This window comes from Elephas maximus, chromosome 10, assembly GCF_024166365.1.
Source record: "Elephas maximus indicus isolate mEleMax1 chromosome 10, mEleMax1 primary haplotype, whole genome shotgun sequence".
Taxonomy (NCBI): Eukaryota; Metazoa; Chordata; class Mammalia; order Proboscidea; family Elephantidae; genus Elephas; species Elephas maximus.
This window is the reverse complement of record NC_064828.1, coordinates 22,564,860-22,592,637: the sequence shown is the minus strand read 5'-3', so window position 1 is coordinate 22,592,637 and position 27,778 is coordinate 22,564,860. Positions and strand designations below refer to the sequence as shown.

Below are 27,778 nucleotides of genomic sequence, written 5' to 3'. Positions count from 1 at the left end.
GCGTAATGGAATGAACGAAGGAGGGGGCTGCGTGTAAAGTAGGAGAAGCTTTTGGGAGCTAATGGACAGGGTAGATTACAAATTCCTTAGGAAGCAGGTGGTTGGCCCTCATATAATGTTGGTGTGAGCTGGCAGTGTTGCTGAGAGAGGCAGAGTATGACTCTGGAGAGCTGTGATCTGCTTTGCTGTTTGTCTTTGAGTAATGCTTTTTGAGCTAAAGGAACCTCATCCAGAGTGAACGCACGGATACCATATCAGTTATTCCTCCACTACTGTTAGACAAAGCTTTATTTAATGCATGGCCAATTTAAAGCAATCTAACTCTCTGGAAACCTTCCCGAGAACGTGACTTGAATCTACTTAAATGGAATGGGGCTTGAGATATTTTTTTCTCTTTTAAGTGAAAAGTTCACATGAAGTTAAAAAAACACTGAAAAATGAGAGGACGCATATATCTTCATTTTATGTGTGTGTGCATATATGTATCGCTGGTGAAACTCCTTTGCCTTTTTCCTTTTTTTTGAAGATTATCAATAAATGGCTTATATTTGGTTGGTTGTCTTAGGTATGTGTACATATTAAGATCAATCTGTCTGCTCATAGGAAAATAATTCTGTGTTTATTCTTTGATGGACGTAAGTGGATCAAAGTACAGGTGGTTCAGTAATGTATGATTTTTCTGCATTATTATCAAATCACTTCAATGATTGAGAACATGCTAGTTGAATCTCAAGGTCTACAACCTGATGGTTTTCAGCCTCCATTTACACAATTGCTAACTTAGGACTTCCCCAAGGCATTAATTACTTCATAGCATTTTTTTATGCAGTGCCTGATTTATAGATTGAAAACATCATATCCTTAACGATAATGTATCTTGCTGCTCAATCTTCTTGCTCACATTTGACTTTCCAAAATTGGAATGACTATGATTGCAATATGGGATGACATACTAAGTAATTGTTTTCTTGATCTGGTTTAGTTTGAATGATTAAAAGTACTGAAGTATGCTTTAATAAAAAAATCAGAATCTCGTGAATTCTTCCTAATTTTTGTTGGTGACCTTTGTCTTGTGCTTACTAGTGTATCATAGCTATTTTCCTTGTAATGATAAGATATTTGCAGAGTAGAGAATGAAATAAATGTCACATTTAGTTATAAATATATTTATAAATGGTTTTTCAGTTAACTTCAAGTAATAATGGGGAATTTGTGGCTAACGAGCTCAGCGGCTAACTGAAAGGTTGAAGGTTCAAGTCCACCTAGAGGCACCTCGGAAGAAAGGCCCGGTGATCTACTTCCGAAAAATCAACCATTGAAAATTCTGTGAACACATTCTACTCTGACACACGAGGTGGCCATGAGTCGAAATTGACTCAGCGGTGACTGGTTTTTATACCTCTTTGCATATTCTGCCATCCTTGTTTCTGTCTTCATTTCCAGAGTCTCAGAGGAGCACATTAGTTTACCTTGGCTTTCATAGTCCTTTTTTTTTTTTTTTTTTAAGTAATGAAATGTGTTCTGAGAGCTTTCTAAGGTCTTGGGTGAGATGGGAACAGGGAGGGAGACAGTAAAGGTTCTATTGGGTGGTCTGAAGAGACACTTACACAGTGAGAGGGCCGGCCATTGTCTGGAGACTTCAGCTAGCTCCCCAGCCAGCCTCCTTGGATTGGCAGTACTGTGGCAGGCACAGCATGCTCCTGGGTCTGGTGCTCAGCTTCTTGAGAGCCTTCTAGGTGCTCAGTACTCTGTTAACATACTTTGGGAATACTGAAGAACAGGATGCCCCATGCCTAGAGGAAACTCATTTTTAACCTGTTACTTGAAACCAGCATGGGTTACCTTGCCATTTTTTTTTGCTCATTTTGAAGAAGTTAGCATTATGTCTGGTTTTCTAAAACAGTCGTTCAGAAGACTGGAGTCGTACAAGCATTTAACTTGAAATTTAACGCATCCTATCATATTTCCATTGATTTTCCTGTCTGAGGGAAACACAGAATTTGCCACTCTGTAGGAAACACTGAGACGGAGAAATTAGATTCAAGATACCTCAAGGTATCTGAAGTTCTCTGTGTCTGAAGTCTTGTGCCTTCACATCCTCAGCGTGCTTTATTTTTTCTTAGAGTGTGTTATCTATTAAATCAGTGAAATGGGAGGTCAGGACTCTGGCATTCAGATTTCAAGTGTGCTGTTGGATTTCTTTAATGTTGACATGGAAGCCCAGTCTGTGGCCAACCTGGGAAGGAGATGTGTTTCTTCACCATGAGTCCTCCCCCGAACCCCCACTGTCCTTGTATTGCCCTCAGCCACCTTGGGCTTGTCACTGCTTAGATTTTCTTTTATTCAGAACTTATCATTGGATACTAAAGACAACGCTAAGGGAAGGGAGCAGTGACCAGGACCTCAGAACTTCAGAGGAAGGCTGGGCAGTATGGAGGGAGCTGCATGCAGGAGCTGTGGCCTTCAGGAAAGGGACACAGCCCATCCATGGTGACCTGGTGGGGAGAACGCTGGGGGAATAAATACCCTGTTTCCTCTGGGCAGTGCTCCCGTTGGCCAAACCACAGTTATAAGTTAATTTGACGATTGAGAACTTTAAAATGCTTAGTATTTCTACCTAGAAACATTTTCTTATCAAACTATTCAGTCACATTTTCTTATATGCCCTTCAGTGAATTAAAAGTTATATGTATATATATATTTTTATACGTAAGTATATACAAAAATTGTATATTTATGTATAGTGTATACTTGTTTCTAAGTATAGTCCCAGGCATATTTTTTTTTTTTTAATAAGTACATGGTATGACTTTGTTTCTTGTGATTTGTTTCTTTTTTCTAAAAGTCCTGAGAATATTCCGAAGAATCTAGTGACTCAAGAATACTGGCTTTGCTATAGGTGATTTTCTTTCCAGGGCCAGGTCTTGACTGAGTGACACACATCTGGACTGACTGATGACCTTAGCGGATACCTTCCCCTGTTTTACCCTGGCTAATGATTCTTAAGGAGTCCTGGTGGTACAGATGGTTAAGTGCTTGGCAGGTTGGCGGTTGGAACCCACCCAGCCACTCTATGGGAGAAAGACTTGGTGATCTGTTTCCATAAAGACTGTAGCCAGGAAAATCCTATGGGCAGTTCTACTCTGTATAAAAACGACTTGCTGGCACCTAACAACAATGATTCTTAATGTTTTGAGACTCCTTAAAAAACCTGACGGTGATAGAAAGCTACAGAAGAAAATACTGCAGACATTTTGCAGATGTTTCAGACCTTCCTGCCCCCCCACGCCATCTGCCCCCCCGCCCCCCCCCCCCCAGTTGACATGAAGAACCCCTGTCCAAACGCTCAGCCCATCACTTGGGCTTCCTTTTCCTGTTCACCTCCTATTTCGTATTATGACAGACTGCCTGAAATTTCTCATTATCTGTTAAGACATTTAAAAATACATATTGTCGTAGTGTGTGCCTCAGAATCCTGAGGGGAAATGAGGTTAATGTTTGTGGGATTAAAATGGTACTATTTGGGGAACCTGCGGTAACTTAATTGCCCATGGAATGAGAAAGAGAAAATACAAAGAAGAAAAGCTGTCATGTCTTTTGAAACAAAATAAACTGTGCATATTTGGTTTCTCTTCTAATGTGCTTCAGGAGATGTTCTCCTTCTCTCCACTTGCACCTCAGAGCTGGCTTGGGCCTGGGAGACGATGGTGTGAGGACTGCCTTGCTGTATGAGGACTGTGGCTCTTGTCGAAAAGGGGACCTAGCATGGGCTGTTGTGGTTATTGTGAGTGAGCAGAACCTTGGAGCACCTCAGAAATGCTCCTATTTAGAGTATTTTGAATTGAGAATTGAATTGATAGAGAAATAACCATCCCTCAGCTTAGTACAAGTCCACCTTCATTCTGGTTTGGTTCTAATTTGAGTTCCTTTCATTGCAGAGTAATAGAGCTGTTCACCACCCTTCCTGGTGAGTCAGACAGCCTTGCTTCACCAGCCAGGGAGAGCTATAAATATCTCAGACTATTTCATTACCCTACTGTACTTTGAGTTTTAATTCCTCCATTCATAGCTAACAGGCTGCATTAGCTATGAATGAATTTTCCTTTCGGGTCACGCATCCAGATAAATTGTCCGAAGTGTCTTCTTTCACAGTTTAGGCAATGGGTGTGTGCACTGTGTATTGTTTAGATCTTTGTGACATGCTGCCATTACTTGCATGGAGTAATGGTGAGAGACCAGAAATAGGAAGCCACACAGATTAAAGACCAGGAGAACTTCGTATCTTGTGGGCATAGAAGGAGTTATATTGGGAAACTGGAGGACAAGTGACAATGCTAAGCCTGGCTTACTATCTAGCTGGAAGCTGTAGAGAGGGGCAGGTTGACTCTGCCTATACAAACAGGGGTTAAAGTTTGATGTTAAGGAGAGGGAATCCCATTGTGTGTGTGTATCAGCAACTGAGGAATCCCATAGTTTGTTCAGGGAAATACTACTAAAGATCTTCGGCACAAGCGGGTAGGACCAAGAGATTAAAACACTGAGTCAGGATTTGTAGAATATTAAAAATTTAGGGTTGCAAGTGTCTTAGAAATCATTTAGTTCATCCTATTCATTCAGATGAGAGCCAGAGAGGTTATGACTTGTTGAAAGACACACGTAATTAATAAAAGAGCTGGCATTACGATTTGGAGAGGACTGCAGTTTCAAGGGGGGGGTGGTGGCGGGGGAGGGTAGGGTGGAGAGTGATGGATTTTTTCCTGCCACTATACCATTATTTGGAAATCCTGGTGGCATAGTGGGTAAGTGCTATGACTACTAACCAAAAGGTCAGCAGTTCAAATTCACCAGGTGCTCCTTGGAAACTCTATGGGGCAATTCTGCTCTATCCTGTAGGGTCACTATGAGTTGGAATTGACTAGATGGCAGTGGATTTTTTTTTTAACTTTTTTATACCGTCATTTAAAGATCCAGCAAGGAAAACACTGGGGTGGGGGCAGGAGTATTTAAGAATTATGTGGGTTATGAAAAATGACAGGACCTGAGTGAACCAAATCTGAGATATAAAGGAGAACATCTGAGGCTCACTGGACACATCTGCAGAAACCGACTTGGTCATTTCATGCTGCCGTTTTGACCCCTCATATAAAAAAAAAAAATGAAAGAGGGGACTATTAATGATATTTTAGTACTAGGGAGGGTAACTTAAAGCAAGTCAAAATACTTGTGGTCTGAGGAGCCTTATGAAGTTCAAAAAAAAAAACCCAAACCCATTGCAATTGAGTCAATTCCAACTCATAGCCACCCCATAGGACAGAGTAGAACTTCTCCATAGGATTTTTAAGGAGTACCTGGTGTATTCGAATTGCTAGCCTTTTGGTTAGCAGCGGAGATCTTAGCCACTACGCCACCAGGGTTTCCTTATGAAGTTCTGGTGGGTCTTATTGACTTAACCTCTGTTGAGCTACAGCTTCTCTGCTAAAGTGCGTGATCCATGTAGGCCTAATTTTAAGTCAACATGAACAAACATTTTTTATTTTAATCCTTGTATATTTTAGTGAGGAGCCCTGGTGGTGCAGTGGTTAAGCATTCAGCTGCTAACTGAAAGGTTGGTGGTTCGAATCCACCAGCTGCTGTGCAGGTGGAAGATGTGGCAATCTGCTTCAGTAAAGATTACAGCCTTGTGAACCCTACGGGGCAGTTCTACTCTGTCCTGTAGCGTTGCTATGCATTGGAATGGGTTATATTTTAGTAGTTTTATTGTATCTTAGAGAAAGTAGAACCAGCCCATCAAATCCACTTTGAAGCCTCTTTCAGGGAGATGAGAATGAAGTTTGATATGCCATAGCCTATGCCACATTTTTTTTTTTAATTTTAAATAATTTTTATAGTGCTTTAAGTGAAAGTTTACAAATCAAGTCAGTCTCTCACATATAAACTTATATACACCTTACTACATACTCCCATTTACTCTCCCCCTAATGAGTCAGCCTGCTCCCTCCTTCTAGTCTCTCCTTTTGTGACTGTTTTGCCAGTTGCTAACCCTCTCTACCCTCCCATCTCCTCTCCAGACAGGACATGCCAACACAGTCTCAAGTGTCCACCTGATAGAAGTAGCTCACTCCTTATCAGCATCTCTCTCCAACCTATTGTCCGGTCCATTCCATGTCTGATGAGTTGTCTTTGGGAATGGTTCCTATCCTGGGCCAACAGAAGGCTTGGGGACCATGACCGCCGGGATTCTTCTAGTCTCAGTTGGACCATTAAGTCTGGTCTTTTTATGAGAATTTGGGGTCTGCATCCCACTGATCTCCTGCTCCCTCAGGGGTTCTCTGTTGTGCTCCCTGTCAGGGCAGTCATCAGTTGTGGCCGGGCACCATCTAGTTCTTCTGGTCTCAGGATGATGTAAGTCTCTAGTTCATGTGGCCCTTTCTGTCTCTTGGGCTCATAATTCTCTTGTAACCTTGATGTTCCTCATTCTCCTTTGAACCAGGTGGGTTGAGACCAATTGATGCCTCTTAGTTGGCCACTTGTTAGCATTTGAGACCCCAGACGCCACATTTCAAAGTGGGATGCAGAATGTTTTCTTAATAGAATTTATTTTGCCAATTGACTTAGATGTTCCCTCAAGCCATAGTCCCCAAACCCCCGCCCTTTCTCTGCTGACCTTCGAAGCATTCAGTTTATCCAGGAAACTTCTTTGCTTTTGGTCCAGTCCAGTTGAGCTGACCTTCCCTGTATTGAGTATTGTCCTTCCCTTCACCTAAAGTAGTTCTTGTCTACTATCTAATCAGTAAATAACCCTCTCCCACCCTCCCTCCCTCCCCCTTCTTGTAACCACAAAAGAATGTGCTCTTCTCAGTTTAAATTATTTCTCAAGATCTTATAATAGTGGTCTTATACAATATTTGTCCTTTTGCCTCTGACTAATTTCACTCAGCATAATGCCTTCCAGGTTCCTCCATGTTATGAAAAGTTTCACAGATTCATCACTGTTCTTTATCGATGCGTACTATTCCATTGTGTGAATATACCATAATTTATTTATCCATTCATCTGTTGATGGACATCTTGTTTGCTTCCAGCTTTTTGCTATTGTAAACGGTGCTGCAATAAACATGGGTGTGCATATATCTGTTCGTGTAAAGGCTCTTATTTCTCTAGGATATATTCCGAGGAGTGGGATTTCTGGGTTATATGGTAGTTCTATTTCTAACTTTTTAAGGAAACGCCAGATAGATTTCCAAAGTGGATGTACCATTTTACATTCCCACCAGCAGTGTATAAGCGTTTCAATCTCTCCGCAGCCTCTCCAACATTTATTATTTTGTGTTTTTTGGATTAATGCCAGCCTTGTTGGAGTGAGGTGGAATCTCATCGTAGTTTTAATCTGTGTTCCTCTAATTATGCCACATTTTTTAAGGAGCCCTGGTGACACAGTGGTAAGGCGCTCTGCTATTAACCTGAAGGTTAGTGGCTCAAAGTCACCAGCGCCTCCATGGGAGAAAGATGTGGCAGTCTGCCTCTGTAAAGATTTACAGCCTTGGAAACCCTGTGGGGCAGTTCTGCTCTGTCTTATAGAGTTGCTATGAGTTGGAATCGACTCAACAGCAGTGGGTTTTGTTTGGGAGTGGGGCAGCACAACGGCTAAGCTCAACTGCTAACCAAAACCCACCAGTGGTTCAAACCCACCAGTGGCTCCGTGACAGAAAAGACTTGGCGATCTGCTCCTGTAAAGATTACAGCATAGGAAACCCTTGGGGCCATTCCACTCTGTCACGTACAGGATCACTGTGAGAGTCAGAATGGACTCAGTGGCAATGTAACAACAGTGTTGTTGTAACAACAGCATCTCTGCAGCCCACCTTCTGCCCTCTTCCAATCACTGCACCTTCCCTTTTCCTCAAAGGAAATCACTGCCCTGACTTCTAACACCATAGATTAGTTTCACCTATTTCTTAACTTTGCATAAAGGGATTCATTTTGTGTCTGGCTTCTTTCCTTCCACATTACGCTCGGGAGGACCCTCCATGGTGCTGCGTCTACCTGTGGTCCATTTAGTTTCATGCTGTGTAGGGTTCCATTGTTACCAGTTTTACGTGTACCCTGCCCGTTTTAACCGCTGGTGGATACTGTGCAATCGTCCTCTCAAAATACTGAACCTGTTAATACTAACTCAAAAGAAGAATGTCTTCCCCCCACATCTCACCAGCACTCGTTAAATTTCTGCCCATCAGTTGGGCAAAAAACGGACACACATACTATTGTTTCTAATTTGTATTTCTGTGATACTAGTCTTTTCATATATTTTTTGGCCATTTGGATTTCTTCTTTTGTGACTTGCTTGTTGGTTCTTTGCCCCTTTGGGGTTTTTTTTTTCTCCCTTACTTTTGAAGGAACTCTTTATATATTAAGGAAATTAGTCCTTTGACTGTTGTATATATTGCAAGACAAAGCTTGTCACGTCTTTAATCTCATGGTGTCATTCTACAGAAGTTTCATGTTCCAGTAGTCAAGACTTTTCCTTTGTGGTATCTGGATTTGTTATTGTTCTTGGTCTTAAGGCTTTCACCAACCTAAACTTTAACAATATGTGTATTTTCAACTAATATACACACATATGTGTGTTAAGGTTTTTATTCCAGGTAGAATTTATTTTTGTATGTGATATAGGTAAGGATGCATTAAAGAGAGGCAGTATGCTGTAATGATTAGAGAGCTTGAGCTATGGAATTGAATGTCACAGAGTCAAATTCAGACTTCAACAGTTACTGACTCCACACAAGTTAATTAGCCTGGCAGTGCCTCAGGTTTCTTATCTGTAAAAAAAAAAAAAAAAAGGCGATTCTGAGTATTCAGTGAAATAATGCATTTAAAGAGCCTTGTGCGGTGTCTGGCGCATAGCAAAACCAAAATAATGTAAGCCGCTATTATTAGTTTTGTTTTTTCCAAATTATAACCAATTGTCCTGACATTTAGCAAGTGGTTCATTTTTACTGTGTAGATAGGACCAACTCTCATATTACAAATACCTTTCTATATGCTAGTCTATTTCTACATCCTTTATCATTTTCTCTTGATTCACTTATTTTAACCTGCTAACTGAAAGGTTGGCGGTTTGAACCTACCAGCTGCTCCGCTGGAGAAAGATGTGGCAGTCTGCGTCCATAAAAATTACAGCCTTGGAAACCGCATTGGGTGGTTCTGCTCTGTCCTATACGGTTGCTATGAGTTGGGGATCAACTCTGTGTCAGTGGGTTTGTTTTGGTTTAAGCTTTACAGAAGCAGACTGCCACGTCTTTTCTCCTGTGGCTAGCTAGGACCTCCAAAACAAAGTTGTAAATAGTTTACATTACACCTCTGTTGGAAATATTTAGTTAATAACCTTCATCAAGTTAAGGAAGATTCTTTATACAGCCAGGCTCCCAAGTGTTATTATCACAAAGAAAGAAGTTTGGTTTTAATGGTTTAGGGGTATAGTTGTTGAAATGACCATGTGATTTTCTTCTTAAGTCTGATTATCTAAGTCATTTACATTACAGATGAGAGTGGAACCGTCACTGCATTCTTGAGATACGTCCTGTTGGGTCGTGATGAAGCACTAAGTTTGATTTGGTAATTTTTCTGGTCATTTTAAATAAGGCAGTCTTAGCCAAAAATAATCAACTTTGTGAATTCAAGATAAGGGAAACTAAAGGAAACTAGGGGACATTTTCAGCATCTTAAATAACAAAGTATGCAGTGTACTTAGTAGTGGAAACACTAGATTTGTTAAAATAGAAACAACAAACAAATGATTTTCAGATGTGTCCTCTGTGCTGTCGTCTGGTGATGTTATTTTTTCTCAACACTAAGACTCCCCCTTTAGTGTACCACCATTCAAGATAAGCAGAAGTGAACTTTGATTTAAAAAAGCTACTATTGTGTGTTGAGCTGCGTGGCACAGCTAGGATGACTCCCAGGGGATTTCCTTTGACTTAGTTAGAACACATATTCATCTTGTGTTGTAATCTTAGAAGTTGCAGGTAAATGGCCATGACATCAGAGTTGTTGATGCTCCTAAGATCGTACCTCTCATTTAATAACACCAATCACATTATTAGTGTCTGATTTCTTGGTGCTGTTGTTAATTCACTATTACAAATAATAAAGTATTCATTAATTTATTTAGCAAATATATACTGAGCTCCTACTATGTGCTTGTAAGTGTGATAGATGCTTGGAATATAGGGATTAATAAGACAAGGTCATTGTACTCAAGTAGCTCATAGCTCAGAGACCCTGGTGGTGTACAAGTTAAATGCTATGGCTACTAACCAAAAGTTGGGCAGTTCGAATCCACCAGGTGCTCCTTGGAAACTCTGTGGGGCAGTTTTACTCTGTCCTATCTGGGTTTAGTTCATAGTTCAGTATTGGGGGCGGGGTGGGAGAAAGGAGGGAGCTGGCAGAAGGGTAGAGTGGGGGAGAGGTGAAATATACACAGATTAAGTGCAATGAGAAATTCTAGATGCTCTTATTAAAAAAAAAAAAAAAAAGCCCTGGAGTCAATTCCAACTCATAACAACCCTATAGGGCAGAGTACAGCTGCCCCAAAGGGTTTCCAAGGAGCGACTGGTGGATTCAAACTGCTGATCTTTTGGTTAGCAGCCAAGCATTTTAACTACCACGCCACCAGGACTCCATTAAACCCATTACTGTTGAGTTGATTCCGACTCATAGTGACCCTGTATAGCATATAGTAGATCACAAAAGAGAGTGTCGTCAGCCCTACCAGATACGATTAGGATAGGCCCCCTAAGCAGCGTTGGAAGACAATATTAAACCACGTAGGTCAGGTGGAGGCCAAGAAGAGCAAACATGTAGAGGAAGGAGAGAGCAGGGCTTGTCTGAAGAACTGCAAGTAGTTTATTAGGATTGATAGATGGGAGACAAGAGGGATGGAATTGCAAGGGTGATATGCCTAGAGACTCAAACAGGCCAGGTCTTATAGGGAAGGGGGCTGTGTGGCATGCCATGCTAAGGACCTTGAGCTGTAGACAATGCAGGGAGTCATTAAAAGGTTTTAGGCAGGGAGTAACAGGACTGGATGTGAGTTTTGTTAAGTCTTCCCTAGAGCTGGTTGCTGTGAGTCGGAATCCAATTGACGGCACTGGGTGCTGGGTTTCTCTAGAGCTATTGATGATGAATATGGGTCTGGAGGTGGGTGAATGGCTGCGGTGGGGAAGTCTGAAGACTAGTTTGGAGTTCTTTGCAGTGGTCTACCGGATAGCTGATGAGAGGCAATGAATGACTTCTGTTTTATTGTGAGCAGATATATTAAAAAATGTTTGTAATTCATGATACTGAGGGGTAGTGGGATAAGAGATAATACAGATCTATAGATACTTTTTGTTGCATTTTAGCTGATGCCTCATTCCTCTTCTCTTGCTAAACCTGTTGTCAGCGCTATTAGAAGAATAAAATGGGATACTTTCAATTTAAACTCTCATTTCATTGCCCTGCCTGGATGAATGTATGACTTAGTAGTGATGTATTATTATTTTTATGAGTTATCCAAGTCTTGAATAAAATATGTTTGGCTCTAGGTTGATTTGCCTCAGATGGACTCATTTACATAAAGCCAGTTGTCTAAAACCAAATTACCTAAAACTTAATTTGTTCAATAACTCATTTCTATTTTTAACAATAAGTAATTATCATATATATAACACAGACTTTATTGTTTATAGATTAAATGATCCACTGCCATTCCACCAGGGTCTCTTCATGATAAGCCACATACCTTCTGAGGGTATCAACTTTTCCATCAAACCAATAAAATCAATTACATATACCTTTCAAACTTGGCAAATTTTTTGCCTCTGCCTTTTCATCTTCCAGTTTCTACCCATCTTTTCCTCAGCTCCAGTTTTGCTTCCTTTAATAAAAGTTTTGACCGTCCCACCCTCTCATGAGCCTTTCTGAATTTCTTTACCCATCAGGTATTGCTGTGTAATAGCTCTTTCATTGTTGAATTGTTCTCCAAATCTTACATTTCTTAACTTTTTATGCATTTATCTTATTCCTTCAGTGCAGTCATTTTCAATCTTCAGTGAGAGGGGGAAAAAGATCTATGCAGCCTGCTATAATTCAGATATCTTGGATTGTTGTTGTTAGGTGCTGTCCAGTTGGTTCCGACTCATAGTGACCACACGTACAACAGAATGAAACACTGGCGGGTCCTGCACCATCCTCACAATCGATGCTATGCTTGAGCCCGTTGTTGCAGCCGCTGTGTCACTCCATTTTGATGAGGGCTTCCTTTTTTTTTGCTGTCCGCCTGCATTACCAAGCATGATGTCCTTCTCCAGGGAGTGGCCCCTCCTGATAACATGTCCACAGTATGTGAGATGCAGTCTTGCCATCCTTGCTTCTAAGGAGCATTCTGGCTGTACTTCTTCCAAGACAGATTTGTTTATTCTTCTGGCAGTCCATGGTATCTTCAATATTCTTCACCAACACTGTAATTCAATTGCATCAATTCTTCTTCACTTTTTCTTATTCCTTGTCCAGCTGCTACATGCACATGAGGCGATTGAAAATACCATGGCTTGGGACAGGTGCACCTTAGTCTTCAAAGTGACATCTTTGGTTTTTAACATCTTAAAGAGGTCTTTTACAGTATATCTGCCAAATGCAATACATCTTTTGATTTCTTTTTTTAAATTGTGTTTTAGGTGAAAGTTTAAAGCCCAAAGTAGCTTCTCCTTCAAAAATTTGTACACATATTGTTTTGCACTCCCTGCAATGTGTCAGCACTTTCCCCCTTCCCCTTTCAACCCTGGATTCTCTGTGTCCATTCGTCTAGGTTTCCTGTCCCTTCCTGCCTTCTCATCTTTGCTTTTGTGCAGGTATTGCCCGTTTGGTCTCGTATACTTGATTGAACCAAGAAGCATGTTCCTCACATGTGTTATTCTTTGTTTAAAGGCCTGTCTAATCTTTGGCTGAAAGATGGACTTTAGGAGTGCCCTCAGTTCTGAGTTAGGGTGTTTGGGGACCATAGTCTCAGAGGTTCCTGCAGCCTCTGTCAGGCCACTAAGTTGTGGTCTTTTTTTTTTTGTGTGTGAATTTGAATTTTGTTCTACATTTTCCTCCTGCTTTGTCCGGGACCCTATATTGTGACCTCTGTCAAGGCAGTCAGTGGTGGTAGCTGGGTACCATTTAGTTCTTCTGGGCTCAGGCTAGTGGAGGCTATGGGTCATGTGGTCCATTAGTCCTTTGGACTAATATTTTTGTGTCGTTCGTTTTCTTCATTCTCCTTTGTTCTGAACATGGTGGGACCAATAGATATATCTTAGATGGCTGCTCACAAGCTTTTAAGACCCCAGAGGCTACTTGCCAAAGTAGAATGTAGAACATTTTCTTTAGGAACTATGTTATGCCAATTGACCTAAAGTCTCCTGAAACCATAGTCCCTAGCCCTCAGCCCCAGTAACTTGGTCCCTCCAGGTGTTTTAGGAAGCTTCAGTGGCTTTCCCTTGGTCATGTTTTGCTGACTTTCCCTATATTCATCATTTGATTCCTTGACTTCAGCTGCTGTGGGCATTGATGGTGAATCTAAGTAAAATGAAATTCTTGATAACTTCAGTATTTTCATTTATCATGATGTTGCTTATTGGTCCAGTTGTGAGGATTTTTGTTTTCTTTGTGTTGAGGTACAATCCATACTGAAGGCTGTAGTCTTTGATCTTCATCAGTAAGTGCTTCAAGCCATCTTCACTTTCAGCAATCCAGGTTGTGTCATCTGCATATTGCAGGTTGTTAGTGAGACTTCCTCCAATCCTGATGCCACATTCTTCTTCATATAGTCCAGCTTCTCAGATTATTTGCTCAGCATACAGGATAGAATAAGTATGATGAAAGAATACAACCCTGATGCACACCCTTCCTGATTTTAAACCACACAATATCCCCTTCTTTTGTTCAAATGACTGCCTCTTGGTCTGTGTATAGGCTCTTCATGAGCACAATTAAGTATTCTGGAATTCCCATTCTTTCCAATGTTATCCATAATTTTTTATGATCCACACAGTTGAATGCTTTTGCATAGTCAATAAAACACCAGTAAACGTCATTCTGGTATTCTCTACTTTCAGCCAAGATCCATCTGACATCAGCCATAATATCCCTCATTCCATGTCCTCTTCTGAATCTGGCTTGAATTTCTGGCAGAATATTTCTGGAACGGCTTTTGAATGATTTTCAGCAAAAATCTCAATCATATGAGGCAACTGAAAACGCCATGGTTGGATCAGGGACACCTTAGTCCTTAAAGTGGTTATCTTTGCTATTTAACACTTGAAAGAGGTCTTTTGTAGCAGACTTGCCCAGTTCAATGTGTTGTTTAATCTCTTGACTGGTGCTTCCATGGGCATCGATTGTGGATGCAATTAAGATGAAATCCGTGACAGCTTCAGTGTTTTCTCTGTTTATCATGATGTTACTTATTGGTCCAGTTGTGAGGATTTTTATTTTTTTATAATTTTTATTGTGCTTTAAGTGAAAGTTTACAAATCAAGTCAGTCTCTCACATAAAAACTTACATACACCTTGCTACATACTCCCAATTACTCTCCCCCTAATGAAACAACCCACTCTCTCCCTCCACTCTCTCTTTTCGTGTCCATTTCGCCAGCTTCTAACCCCCTCTACCCTCTCATCTCCCCTCCAGACTATGCCAACATAGTCTCAAGTGTCCACCTGATCCAAGAAGCTCACTCCTCAGCAGCATCCCTCTCCAACCCATTGTCCAGTCCAATCCATGTCTGAAGAGTTGGCTTCGGGAATGGTTCCTGTCCTGGGCCAAGAGAAGGTCTGGGGGCCATGACCACCGGGGACCTTCCAGTCTCAGTCTGACCATTAAGTCTGGTCTTTTAATGAGAATTTGGGGTCTGCATCCCACTGCTCTCCTGCTCCCTCAGGGGTTTTCTGTTGTGTTCCCTGTCAGGGCAGTCATTGGTTGTAGCCGGGCACCATCTAGTTCTTCTGGTCTCAGGCTGATGTAGTCTCTGGTTCATGTGGCCCTTTCTGTCTCTTGGGCTCATAATGACCTTGTGTCCTTGGTGTTCTTCATTCTCCTTTGATCCAGGTGGGTTGAGACCAATTGATGCATCTTAGATGGCTGCTTGCTAGCATTTAAGACCCCAGATGCCACTCCTCAAAGTGGGATGCAGAATGTTTTCTTAATAGATTTTATTATGCCAGTGGACTTAGATGTCCCCTGAAATGATGGTCCCCAAACCCCTGCCCTTGCTACACTGGCCTTCGAAGCATTCAGTTTATTCAGGAAACTTCTTTGCTTTTGTTTTAGTCCAGTTGTGCTGACCTCCCCTGTTTTGTGTGTTGTCTTTCCCTTCACCTAAAGTAGTTCTTATCTACCAACTAATTAGTGAATGAATACCCCTCTCCCACCCTCCCTCCTCTCGTAACCACAAAAGAATGTTTTCTTCTCAGTTTAAACTGTTTCTCAAGTTCTTATAATAGTGGTCTTATACAATATTTGGCCTTTTGCAACAGACTAATTTCACTCAGCATCATGCCTTCCAGGTTCCTCCATGTTATAAAATGTCTCACAGATTCCTCACTGTTCTTTATCGATGCGTAGTATTCCATTGTGTGAACATACCATAATTTATTTATCCATTCATCCGTTGATGGGCACCTTGGTTGCTTCCATGTTTTTACTATCATAAACAGTGCTGCAATAAACATGGGTGTGCATATATCTGTTCGTGTAAAGGCTCTTATTCCTCTAGGATATATTCTGAGGAGTGGGATTGCTGGATCGTATGGTAGTTCTATTTCTAGCTTTTTAAGTAAGTGCCAAATCAATTTCCAAAGTGGTTGTACCATTTGACATTCCCACCAGTAGTGTATAAGTGTTCCAATCTCTCCACAGCCTCTCCAACATTTATTATTTTGTGTTTTTTGGATTAATGGCAGCCTTGTTGGAGTGAGATGAAATCTCATTGTAGTTTTGATCTGCATTTCTCTAGTGGCTAATGATCATGAACATTTCCTCATGTATCTGTTAGCTACCTGAATGTCTTCGTTAGTGAAGTGTCTATTCATATCTTTTGCCCATTTTTTAATTGGGTTATTTGTCTTTTTGTAGTTGAGTTTTTGCAGTATCATGTACATTTTAGAGATCAGATGGTGATCGGAAATGTCATAGCTAAAAACTTTTTCCCAGCCTGTAGGTAGTCTTTTTACCCTTTTGGTGAAGTCTTTGGATGAGTACAGGTGTTTGATTTTTAGGAGCTCCCAGTTATCTGGTTTTTCTTCTGCATTCTGAATAATGTTTTGTACACTCTTTATGCCATGTATTAGGGCTCCTAACGTTGTCCCTATTTTTTCTTCCATGATCTTTATCGTTTCAGATTTTATATTTAGGTCTTTGATCCATTTTGAGTTAGTTTTTGTGCATGGAGTGAGGTATGGGTCTTGTTTCATTTTTTTGCAGATGGATATCCAGTTATGCTAGCACCATTTGTTAAAAAGACTGTCTTTCCTCCATTTAACTGTTTTGGGGCCTTTGTCAAATATCAGCTGCTCATATGTGGATGGATTTATGTCTGGATTCTCAATTCTGTTCCATTGGTCTATGTATCTGTTGTTATACCAGTACCAGGCTGTTTTGACTACTGTGGCTGTATAATAGATTCTAAAATCAGATAAAGTAAGGCCTCCCACTTTCTTCTTCTTTTTCATTAATGCCTTATTTATCCGGGGCCTCTTTGCCTTCCATATGAAGTTGGTGATTTGTTTCTCCATCTCATTAAAGAAAGTCTTTGGGATTTGGATCAGAATTGCGTTAAATGTATAGATCGCTTTTGGTAGAATAGACATTTTTATAATGTTAAGTCTTGCTATCCATGAGCAAGGTACGTTTTTCCGCTTATGTAGGTCTCTTTTGGTTTCTTGCAGAAGCGTACCGTAGTTTCCTTTGTATAAGTCTTTTACATCTCTGATAAGATTTATTCCTAAGTATTTTCTCTTCTTGGGGGCTACTGTAAATGGCATTGATTTGGTGATTTCCTCTTTGATGTTCTTTTAGTTGGTGTAGAGGAATCCAGCTGATTTTTGTATGTTTATCTTGTATCCCGATACTCTGCTGAACTCTTCTATTAGTTCCAGTAGTTTTCTGGAGGATTCCTTAGGGTTTTCTGTGTATAAGATGTCATCTGCAAATAGAGACACTTTTACTTCTTCCTTGCCAATCCAGATGCGCTTTATTTCTTTATCTAGCCTAATTGCTCTGGCTAGAACCTCCAACACAATGTTGAATAAGAGCGGTGATAAAGGTAATCCTTTTTTGGTTCCGGATCTCAATGGGAATGCTTTCAGGCTTTCTCTAGGGTGATGTTGGCTGTTGGCTTTGTATAAATTCCCTTTATTATGTTGAGGAATTTGCCTTCTATTCCTATTTTGCTGAGAGTTTTTATCATGAATGGGTGTTAAACTTTGTCAAATGCCTTTTCTGTATCAATTGATAAAATCATGTGATTCTTGTCTTTTGTTTTATTTTTGCGGTAGATTACATTAATTGGTTTTCTAATGTTGAACCATCCCTGCCATCCCTGCATACCTGGTATAAATCCCACTTGGTCATGGTGAATTCTTTTTTTTGATATGTTGTTGAATTCTATTGGCTAGAATTTTGTTGAGGATTTTTGCATCTATATTCATGAGAGATATAGGTCTATAATTTTCTTTTCTTGTGGTGTCTTTACCTGGTTTTGGTATCAGGGATATGGTGGCTTCATAGAATGAGTTTGGTAGTATTCCATCCTCTTCTATGCTCTGAAATACCTTTAGTAGTAGTGGTGTTAACTCTTCTCTGAAAGTTTGGTAGAACTCTGCAGTGAAGCCCTCCGGACCAGGGGCTTTTTTTTTGTTGGGAGTTTTTTGATTACCTTTTCAATCTCTTCTTTTGTTATGGGTCTATTTAGTTGTTCTACTTCTGTTTGTGTTAGTTTAGGTAGGTAGTATGTTTCTAGGAATTCATCCATTTCTTCTAGGTTTTCAAATTTGAGTATAGTTTTTCATAGTAATCTGATATGATTCCTTTTATTTCAGTCGGGTGTGTTGTAATATCGCCTATCTCATTTCTTATTCGGGTTATTTGCTTCCTCTCTTGTTTTTCTTTTGTCAGTTTGGCCAATGATTTATCAGTTTTATTGATTTTTTTTCAGAAAACCAGCTTTCGGTCTTGTTAATTCTTTCAATTGTTTTTCTGTTTTCTATTTCGTTTAGTTCAGCTCTAATATTTACTATTTGTTTTCTCCTGGTGCCTATGGGTTTCTTTTGTTGCTCTCTTTCTATTTGTTCAAGTTTTAGGGATAATTGTTTGATTTTAGCCCTTCTTTTTGAATGTGTGCATTTATTGATAAAAATTGGCCTCTGAGTACTGCTTTTGCTGTGTCCCAAAGGTTGTGATATGAAGTGTTTTCATTCTCATTGGATTCTATGAATTTCTTTATTCCATCCTTAATGTCTTCTGTAATCCAGCCTTTTTTGAGCAGGGTATTGTTCAGTTTCCAAGTGTTTGATTTCTTTTCCTTGCTTTTCCTGTTATTGATTTCCACTTTTATGGCCCTATGGTCAGAGAAGATGCTTTGTAATATTTCAAAGTTTTGGATTCTGCTAAGGCTTGCTTTATGACCTAATATGTGGTCTATTCTAGAGAATATTCCTTGTGCCCTAGAAAAGAAAGTATACTTGTTTGCTGTTGGGTAGAGTGTTCTGTATATGTCTATGAGGTCAAGTTGGTTGACTGTGGCCTTTAGATCTTCCATATCTTTGTTGAGCTTCTTTCTGAATGTCCTGTCCTTCACCGAAAGTGATGTGTTGAAATCTCCTACTATTATTGTGGAACTGTCTATCTCACTTTTCAATGCTGATAGAGTTTGTTTTATGTATCTTGCAGCCCTCTCATTGGGTGCATAAATATTTAACATGGTTATATCTTCTTGGTGTGTTGTCCCTTTAATCATTATATAGTGTCCTTCCTTATCCTTTCTGATGGATTTAACTTTAAAGCCTATTTTGTCAGAAATTAATATTGCCACTCCTGCTCTTTTTTGATTGTTGTTTGCTTGCTATATTTTTTTGAATCCTTTGAGTTTTAGTTTGTTTGTGTCTCTAAGTCTAAGGTGTGTCTCTTGTAGGCAGCATATAGATGAATCTTGTTTTTTAATCCATTCTGCCACTCTCTGTCTCTTTATTGGTACATTTAGTCCATTTACATTCAGGATAATTATGGATAGGTAGGAATTTAGTGTTATCATTTTGATGTCTTTTTTTGTGTGTTGTTGACAGTTTTTTTTCCCACTTAATTTTATGTGCTGAGTAGATTATCTTTATGTATTGTCCTTTCCTCATATTTGTTGTTTTTGGTTTTGTTTCTGCTGAGTCTGTATTTTTCCCTTGTATTTTATTTGGATGAGTAGTATAGTTTGTCCCCCTTTATGGTAACCTTATCATTTACCTCTGTTTTTCTAAATTTAAACCTAACTTTTATTTCTTTCTATTGCCATATCTTCCTCTCCATATGGCAGGTGTATGATTACATTTCTAAGTCTCTCTTTATTATTCTAATGGTGTCTTCTTTTATATAATAAGATCGCCGTTACCCTGTTTTGAGCTTTTATTTATTTATTTTTTTATACTCTTGCTTTGTGTTTTTGCATTTCCCTGTCTGGGTTGACTTCTGGTTGCTCTGCCCGGTGTTCTAGTCCTGATATTATTGATTTTCTAACCAAAGAACTCCCTTTAGTATCTCTTGTAGTTTTGGTTTGGTTTTCCCGAATTCTCTAAACTTGTGTTTGTCTGGAAATGTCTTAATACCCCCTTCATATTTAAGAGGCAGTTTTGCTGGATATATGATTCTTGGCAGGCAGTTTTTTTTTCCTTCGATTTCTTAAAAATGTCATCCCATTGCCTTCTTGCCTGCGTGTTTTCTTCTGAGTAGTCCAAGCTGATTCTTACTGGCTCTCCTTTGTAGGTGACTTTTTGTGTATCCCTCGCTGCTCTTATAATTCTCTTTTTATCTTTGGTTTTGGCAAGTTTGATTCTAATATGTCTTGGTGACTTTCTTTTAACATCTACCTTATGTGGCGTTCGATGAGCATCTTGGATAGATACCTTCTCATCTTTCACAATATCAGGGAAGTTTTCTGCCAACAAATCTTCAACAATTCTCTCTGTATTTTCTTTTATCCCTCCCTGTTCTGATACTCCAGTCACTCGTAGGTGATTTCTCTTGATAGAGTCCCACATGATCCTTAAGGTTTCTTCATTTTTAAAAATTCTTTTATCTGATTTTTCTTCAAATATATTAGTGCCAAGTGATTTCTCTTCGAGTTCCAAAATTGTAGCTTCTACGTGCTGAATTCTTCTCCTCTGACTTTCTGTTGAGTTGTCTACTTGTGTAATTGTATTCTTAATCTTCTGAATTTCTGATTACTGCCTGACTGTGGATTTTTCCAGCTTATTAAACTTTTGATTATGTTCCTGCATAATCTTTCTAATTTCTTAAATTGTTTCATCTGTGTGTTCCTTGGCTTGTTCTGCGTATTGTCTCATTTGCTTCCTGATGTCTTGAAGGGTTCTGTGTATTAAACTTTTGTATTCTGCATCTGGTAATTCTAAGAATGCACTTTCATCTAAAAGATCCCTGGATTCTTTGTTTTGAGAGCCTGTTGTGATCATGGTCTGTTTCTTTATGTGACTTGATATTGACTGTTGTCTCTGAGCCATCTGTAAGTTATTGTATTAGTTTATGCTTGCTTACTATGTCATAGCTTCTTGCTTTGTTTTGTTTCAGTATACTGCTATGGGTTGCTTGAGTGGGCAAGCTTGATTATTTTCACTTTTGGAGCTCTGATGTCCTGTCCCCAGCTGGCTAGAGCTGTTATCAGGTATATCAGTCTAGGAGTCCATTCAGTTTTCTTGTATGAATTCAGCTTAGGTTTCCAGGTAGCTGATCATCAAGTGTGTGGTACAGGCTCTGTCCTCGCATCTTAGAGGGGCAGGGGTGATTGGCGTATGTACGGTATCTGATTGCAGCAGGGGGTCACGCTGTGAACAAGGCAGGAGACTGAAAACCAACCCCCGAGTGTCTCTGAGGAAAGCACATACCTGTTCCCCAGAGCATGCAGGTGGGTGGGTTCTGCAGATGGACCATGGGCACGCAAAGTTTTTGGTTTTAAGGACTGGGAGGTACCAGTTATCTTTGGACCCCTCTTGCGGGTGGCTGGGTGACCTGAGTGGAGCTATCATTCCTTAGGTCCCTGATGTGCGTAGGTGGGGACTTGTTTAATAGGCAAAGCAATGTCAAACGTCAGACACCCACCTCTCCACCGCACAGGTGAAATGGTTGGAGTCTGCCAACAAGGGCATAGTCTCCCGAAATAGGCCCACACAGGTCCAAGTAGAAGGGAAGGGTGCTCAAAGTCCACAGACAATTTATGCCTGGACAGGAGCTGCTTCTATCCTGAGCTCCCCCAGTTAGTGGAGCTAGCAAATTATCTTTTCCCCCAAATGCAAAGTTTTTCCTTCTACTGGGTTGCTGGGTAGGGCTGGGAGGATGGCTCTAGGTGCTCAATAGTGCCTATCTCAGGCCCAGGGAATTTAGCCGCTGAAGCTGGTTTGCTTGGTGGGGGGGGGGGGGCGCGTGTTAAAATATACGCCAAGTACTTAGCTTTTGCCGAGAGTGCCGTTCTTCTCAGGTTCTGGAAGTATGAGTAGGCTGTGTGGCTGGCTGCTTCTCCCTGAGGAAACTGCAGCCGGATGCTAGTTGCAAACCGCCGCCGCCACCGCCCCCGACCCCGCCACTGCTCTGGGAATGGTGTCTGAGGGCTCCCCGCGATTCAGGTCCGGTAACTCCTCTCTGCTTCTGAACCTCTCTTCCTCCCCCTACCCCTCAGTTCATTTTTTAAGCTTGCCTTTGAAGCTCAGGGCTCCCAGCTTGTTACAAATATACTCGTTTCGCTTGTTTTTTTTCGGGTCTTTGTTGTAAAGAGGGCTCACCAGAAGCGTCTGTCTATTCCACCATCTTGGCTTCACCTCTGGATTTTTATTTTTTCTGCGTTGAGGTGTAAACCGTACTGAAGGCTATAATCTTTGATCTTCATCAGTAAGTGCTTCCAGTCCTCTTCATTTTCAGCAAGCAAGATTGTGTTAACTGCATATCACAGGTTGTTAATGAGTCTTCCTCCAGTCTTGATACCATGTTCTTCATATACTCATTTCTCAGATTATTTACTCAGCACACAGATTGAAAAAGTATGGTGAAAGTATACAACCCTGACACACGTGTTTCCTGACTTTAAACCATGCAGTATCCCCTTTTTCTGCTCAAACAGCTGCCTCTTGGCCTAAGCACAAGTTCCTCATGAGCACAATTAAGTGTTCTGGAATTCCCATTCTTCTCAATGTTATTGATAATTTGTTATGATCTACATGGTCAAATGCCTTTGCATAGTCAATAAAATACAGGCAAACATCTTTCTGGTATTCTCTGCTTTCTGCCAAGATCCGTCTGACATCAGCAGTGATGTCCCTCATTCCATGTCCTCTTCCTGAATCTGGCTTGTGTTTCTGGCAGTTCTCTGTGGATATACTGCTGCAACCACTTTTGAATAATCTTCAGCAAAATTTTACTTGCATGTGATATTAATGATATAGTTTGATAATTTTTGCATTCTGTTGGGTCACCTTTCTTTGGAGTAGGCAAAAATATGGATCTCTTCCAGTCAGTTGGCCAGGTAGCTGTATTTCAAATTTCTTGGCATAGACGAGTGAGTACTTCCAGTGTTGCATCTGTTTGTTGAAATATGTCCAAAGTATGTGAGATGCAGTCTCACTGTTCTCACTTCTAAGGAGTGTTCTGGCTGTACTTCTTCTAAGACAGATTGGGGTCGATGAATCTGCCTTTTTGACAACATGGCCAGGTATTTTGGGTATACTGTGAAACCTGTGAGAGCCAGAGCTCAACAGGACTGCCTTGTTTTTCTAGGTCTCAAAAGTTTTCGCCTTTGACAGGGTACAGTCTTATCACTTTTCTATTGCTTGTTTCAGTGGAAAATACTTGAGTTTTTCTTCTGTAACAGGCATCCACCTAAGACAAGCCTCGGCTTTCACAGGTTTTACTGTAATTGGGTTCTAGGTCAGCAGGCCTCAAACTGAGGGACGCAGAATGACCTTTCCTTGAGCTCAGTGGAGGCATGGATAATTTTGGTCAAATTAATGTTCAGATCATCAGCTTCTGTTAGTACTCTTAATTCTAATGAAACTTTTATGCCCAGTGTACAAAGGAGAGAGCTGAGTCTTAAACCCATTCTCGATCTTGCTATGATATCCTGCTCAGGTTTAAAAATCCCCAGGAGGCCAAAGAAAGGTTAATTCCAAATAATGGTATCTGGGATGCCTTTTTATTACAGCACCAAAACCCCATCCTGTCCATTTTTAGCAAAAGATACATTTTAACTAAAATTTTAATTTTTATGATTAATAATTATAAACTTTTTAATATTTTGTTTTCATAGATTGTTATCTTGTGCTGTCAGGTTGGTTCCAACCTATAGCGACTCTATAGGATAGAGTAGAACTGCCCCATAGGGTTTCCAGGGAGGGCTGATGGATTCAAACTGCTGACCTTTGGGTTAGAAGCCAAGCTCTTAACCACTACGCCACCAGGGCTCCTTTCATAGATTAAACAAACAAACAAAAAAAAACCATTGCCATCGAGTCGATTCCAACTCATAGCGACCCAATAGGACAGAGTAGGACTGCCCCATAGAGTTTCCAAGGAGCACATTATGAATTCGAACTGCCGACCTTTTGGTTAGCAGCCGTAGCACTTAACCACTGTGCCACCAGGGTTTCCTTTGTGCTAATAAAGAGAACTCAATCCAGAAGTAAAAGCAACACTAAAATTCTCGTTAACACAGGACATTTCAAAGAATCAAATTGTTTTTATATTTGCATTGCATGCGAATTATGAGAGGGTGATTAATAAAAGGCTTATGTTACTTTATGATAAAGTCTGTGAGAAAATGAAACTGAAATATGTCTTAAAGGATAAAAAGGAACCATGTGAAATTTTTTGCATTTTAGTTAAAGCAGAGTTTGTATACACTTTTTTTTTTTTTTTAATAAAAGGGTAATGCTGGATGGCAAATCACGTTAGCTTCCATTGGCTCCATTTTAAGAGTGATATAATGGTTTCATTTTAAATTATCAATATTTATCTGTTTCTCAGAATTTATTCTTCGCGACTATTTAAACTTATAATGAAGCATTTTAGATGTCAATTGAAAAATGTGTGAGGAGCATGTTATTTTTTGGAAAATTTTTAGTTAGCACATGAGCAAAAGGGCCAGTTCTAGTTCACACTGTGAAAACTACTGTGTCAGAGTCACCTGTGGCCATGTTACCAATGTAACTTACTGGATCTCATCCAGGAATGAGAACACGCAGGATGATAAAAAAAAAAAAAATTTTTTTTTTTTTTTTTTAGCAGACATTTATTGCTCTATTTTTATGTGCCAAAGCAAGTGAAAGTGGCTGGTTTATGTCTACAGAAATGTCAGTTTGTTTGTCTTTCCTAGGGGCATGTCAAAGTTCCTTTCACTTTGTGGCTGGCTGCCTGGTTTTCGTTGGTTTTGACTGGAGCCTATGGTTACGAGGGACACAGCCAAGTTCCTCAAATATGAGCATGCTCCGAGAACTCACTCCCCTCCCCCCCCCGCCCCACACCTGTGCAGCCCCACCAACCTTTACAGGCTCTCAGATAAGAATGTTTCCGACTCTCTTCCAAACCCCCTTGCCTCTTTTCCCCTCCTTGCCCAAGTTCTGAGCCAGCTGTAGGGTGTTTGAAGGGATGAGGCTGTGGGGGTGAATGGGAACGCAGACGCCTCTCTCAGGCGCAAAGAAGTTCTGTCCTATTGTGCCATACCTGGAGAGTCCTTCAGCCTCTGCACCCAGATTATGAGCTGGTGTTCCAGAACTCTGAGGCTGGTCTCTGCGAGGTTGGCAGGAAAGGAGTGCAGTTTCTGTCTCATTTATTTTACTTGTGAATTTTCAGTAGGCATCAGAATTAAAGAAGTCAGTTGCTGCCGATTACAGCCCTGAAAAAAAATACCACAGTGGTTAGCTTAGAGGGTGGATTTTCCTTTGTTTGCTAAACTGTATGTGGCATGCTTCTATTGCTTTTACAATTTAAAAATATTTTCTAGATTAAGTTATTCTTTCTGAGAGAGGGGCACTGTGCACTCATCAATGGTACAAATGGATACTCAGCCGCTTGAATTGTAAGAGGGCATTTCCATATCTCATTGACAATAATAGCAACGACAATGAATACCGTGTTTTACATCCGCCAAATCCTATGGAAATGAGGCAAATGATGTATATGGATAAACACTTTAATTTTATCCTGACTTTTTTTATCATGCTATGGGAGCCCTGGTGGTGAAGTAGTGTTGGTGCAGTGGTTAAAAGCTCGGCTGCTAACCAAAAGGGCAGCAGATCGAATCTACCAGCCCCTCCTTGGAAACCCCATGGGGCAGTACCACTCTGTTCTGTAGGGTCACTGTGAGTCGGAATTGACTCAACAGCACTGGGTTAAGTTTGGTTTTGGATTATGCTGAGAGTCAGAATTTACTCGACGACAACTGGTGTTGTGGTAGAATGCCATGAGGTAAATATTTGTCCACATTTTATTGATAAGGATATTGAATCTTAGAGAAGTTATACAATTTTTCTTGGCTACAGAGCTAGTAAATCGATGAACCAATATTTGAAGCCTGGTAGTTGACTCCAGAACTACTGTTTTTCATCATTAAACTATACTGACAGACATGTCATTTCACACCTGGGGCCATGCTAATCCCTTTCAGAATAAATAAAGGGACGTTTCTGAGATTTAAAATGGGGAGTCACTTTTGAATGAATTGAGGGAAATGAATATTGGATCTATCATAATGATAAATGGATAAATTGTAACATGTTCTTATATGAAATTGTTATGTGTGGGGGAAGGGCTTCACATATAATTTTGTTTGAAATGTATACATTTATTTAAGAGGTAATAATTGAGTACCTCCTATGTGCCAGGCTCTGTTGAATTACATAAATGGATCAAAACAAACAAAAAAATTCCTGCCCTCAAGAAACTTCCATTCCAGGGGATGTATGCAAACAGTAGTAAATATCTGCATAGTATGTTAAAACCAAAAACCAAACCGGTTGCTATCAAGTTGATTCTCACTCATGGTGACCCCATGTGTGTCAGAGTAGAACTGTGATCCTCATAGGGCTTTCAGTGGCTAGGATCTTTCAGAAGTAGATTGCCAGGCCTTTATTTTAAGATGCAGCTGGGTTTGAATTGCCAACCTTTTGGTTAATAGTTGAGTGCTTCACTGTTGGTGCCACTCAGAGACTCCGTATAATATCTTAAAACCAAAAATCAAAGCAAACCCTTTGCCGTTCAGTCGATTCCAACTCATAGCAACCCTATAGGACAGAGTAGAACTGCCCTATAGGGTTTCCAAGGAGCAAATGGTGGGTTCGAACGGCTGAGCTTTTTGTTAGGAGCTGAGTGTGTTAGATAGTGATAAATGGTATGGAAAAGAAATTAAAACAGGATAAAGGGGTTTAGCAGGGCGGATTGTAGTTTTAGATAGGGTGTTTGGGCCAGGCCTCATGGAGAAGGTGATGTTTGAGTAAAGACTGGAAAGAGATAAGGGAATTCAGGAAAAAGGTACAGCCAGTGCAAAGGCCTTAAGTCTAGGTACTCTGAATAACTGGAGTGGTTAAGTAGTTATTAAGAGAGAGAGTGCCAGGAAGGAGTGTTTGAGAAGTTATATAGAGCCAGAGGTGCTTCCAGGGTCTATGGATTTCCAAGGGGTTCATTTATAGATTCATGGGTCTGTTAATTTGGATAAGAAAAAGCTTCACTTTTATATTTAATAACATCTAACTGAAGTTTAACATTTGCTGCAATTTTGAATGTAGACAATAAACCTCAGTAATTTAATAGAACCTATGACCTTGTCATCAATGCATATGACAGATATTATATCACATTATATTTGTTCCAATCTTGAAAGATCATTTATGTTCATCGTCATTTCAAAATTGTTAGTTATTAGACCTACCACTAAAAAAAAAAAAAAAAACTAGATCTTATTATTCAACGGGCTAATAAGGAAGTACATATATTACTGTATCACAATTAAAATGTTTTGACAACTGAATTACAAAAAAAGTTTCCTCTGCAATCCATTTTTTTTTTTTTTGCAAAGTTAAAAACATTGTAAGAAGGGGTTCGTAGCACAGAAAAGATGAAGGAACCCCTGTAGGGCATTGTGGACCAGTGCAGGCTGTTGTAGAACTTTGGCTTTGTGCTCAGTGAAATGATGAGCTATTAGAGAATTTTGAGCAGAGCGTGACATGGTTTATCTTTGTGTCTGGAAAGGCTCACCCTAGCTGCTGTGTTGACATATAGACTGGGCATGTGGATGCAGTGCCATCGGGAAAGCCAGTGGTTATGGAGATCTGGGGAAGTGATTGTATTTGTACAAGAGATGATAGCTTCAACTGTGGTGGTAGTGATAGAGGCAATAAAAGTAATCAGGTTGGATTTAGTGTGGAGGTAGAGCCATTGAGATTTCCTGACAGACTGGATGTGAGGGAAAAAAGTCAGGGATGACTTCAGGATTTATGACCAGAGCAA

The 27,778-nt window shown here is 40.2% G+C and overlaps 1 protein-coding gene across 2 annotated transcripts in view; it reads left to right on the top strand.

Annotated features, from left to right (window-relative positions):
* FMN1 (formin 1) overlaps nt 1–27,778 on the top strand; it is a 490,439-nt gene that overhangs the window by 128,587 nt on the left and 334,074 nt on the right. The window lies entirely within an intron of this gene.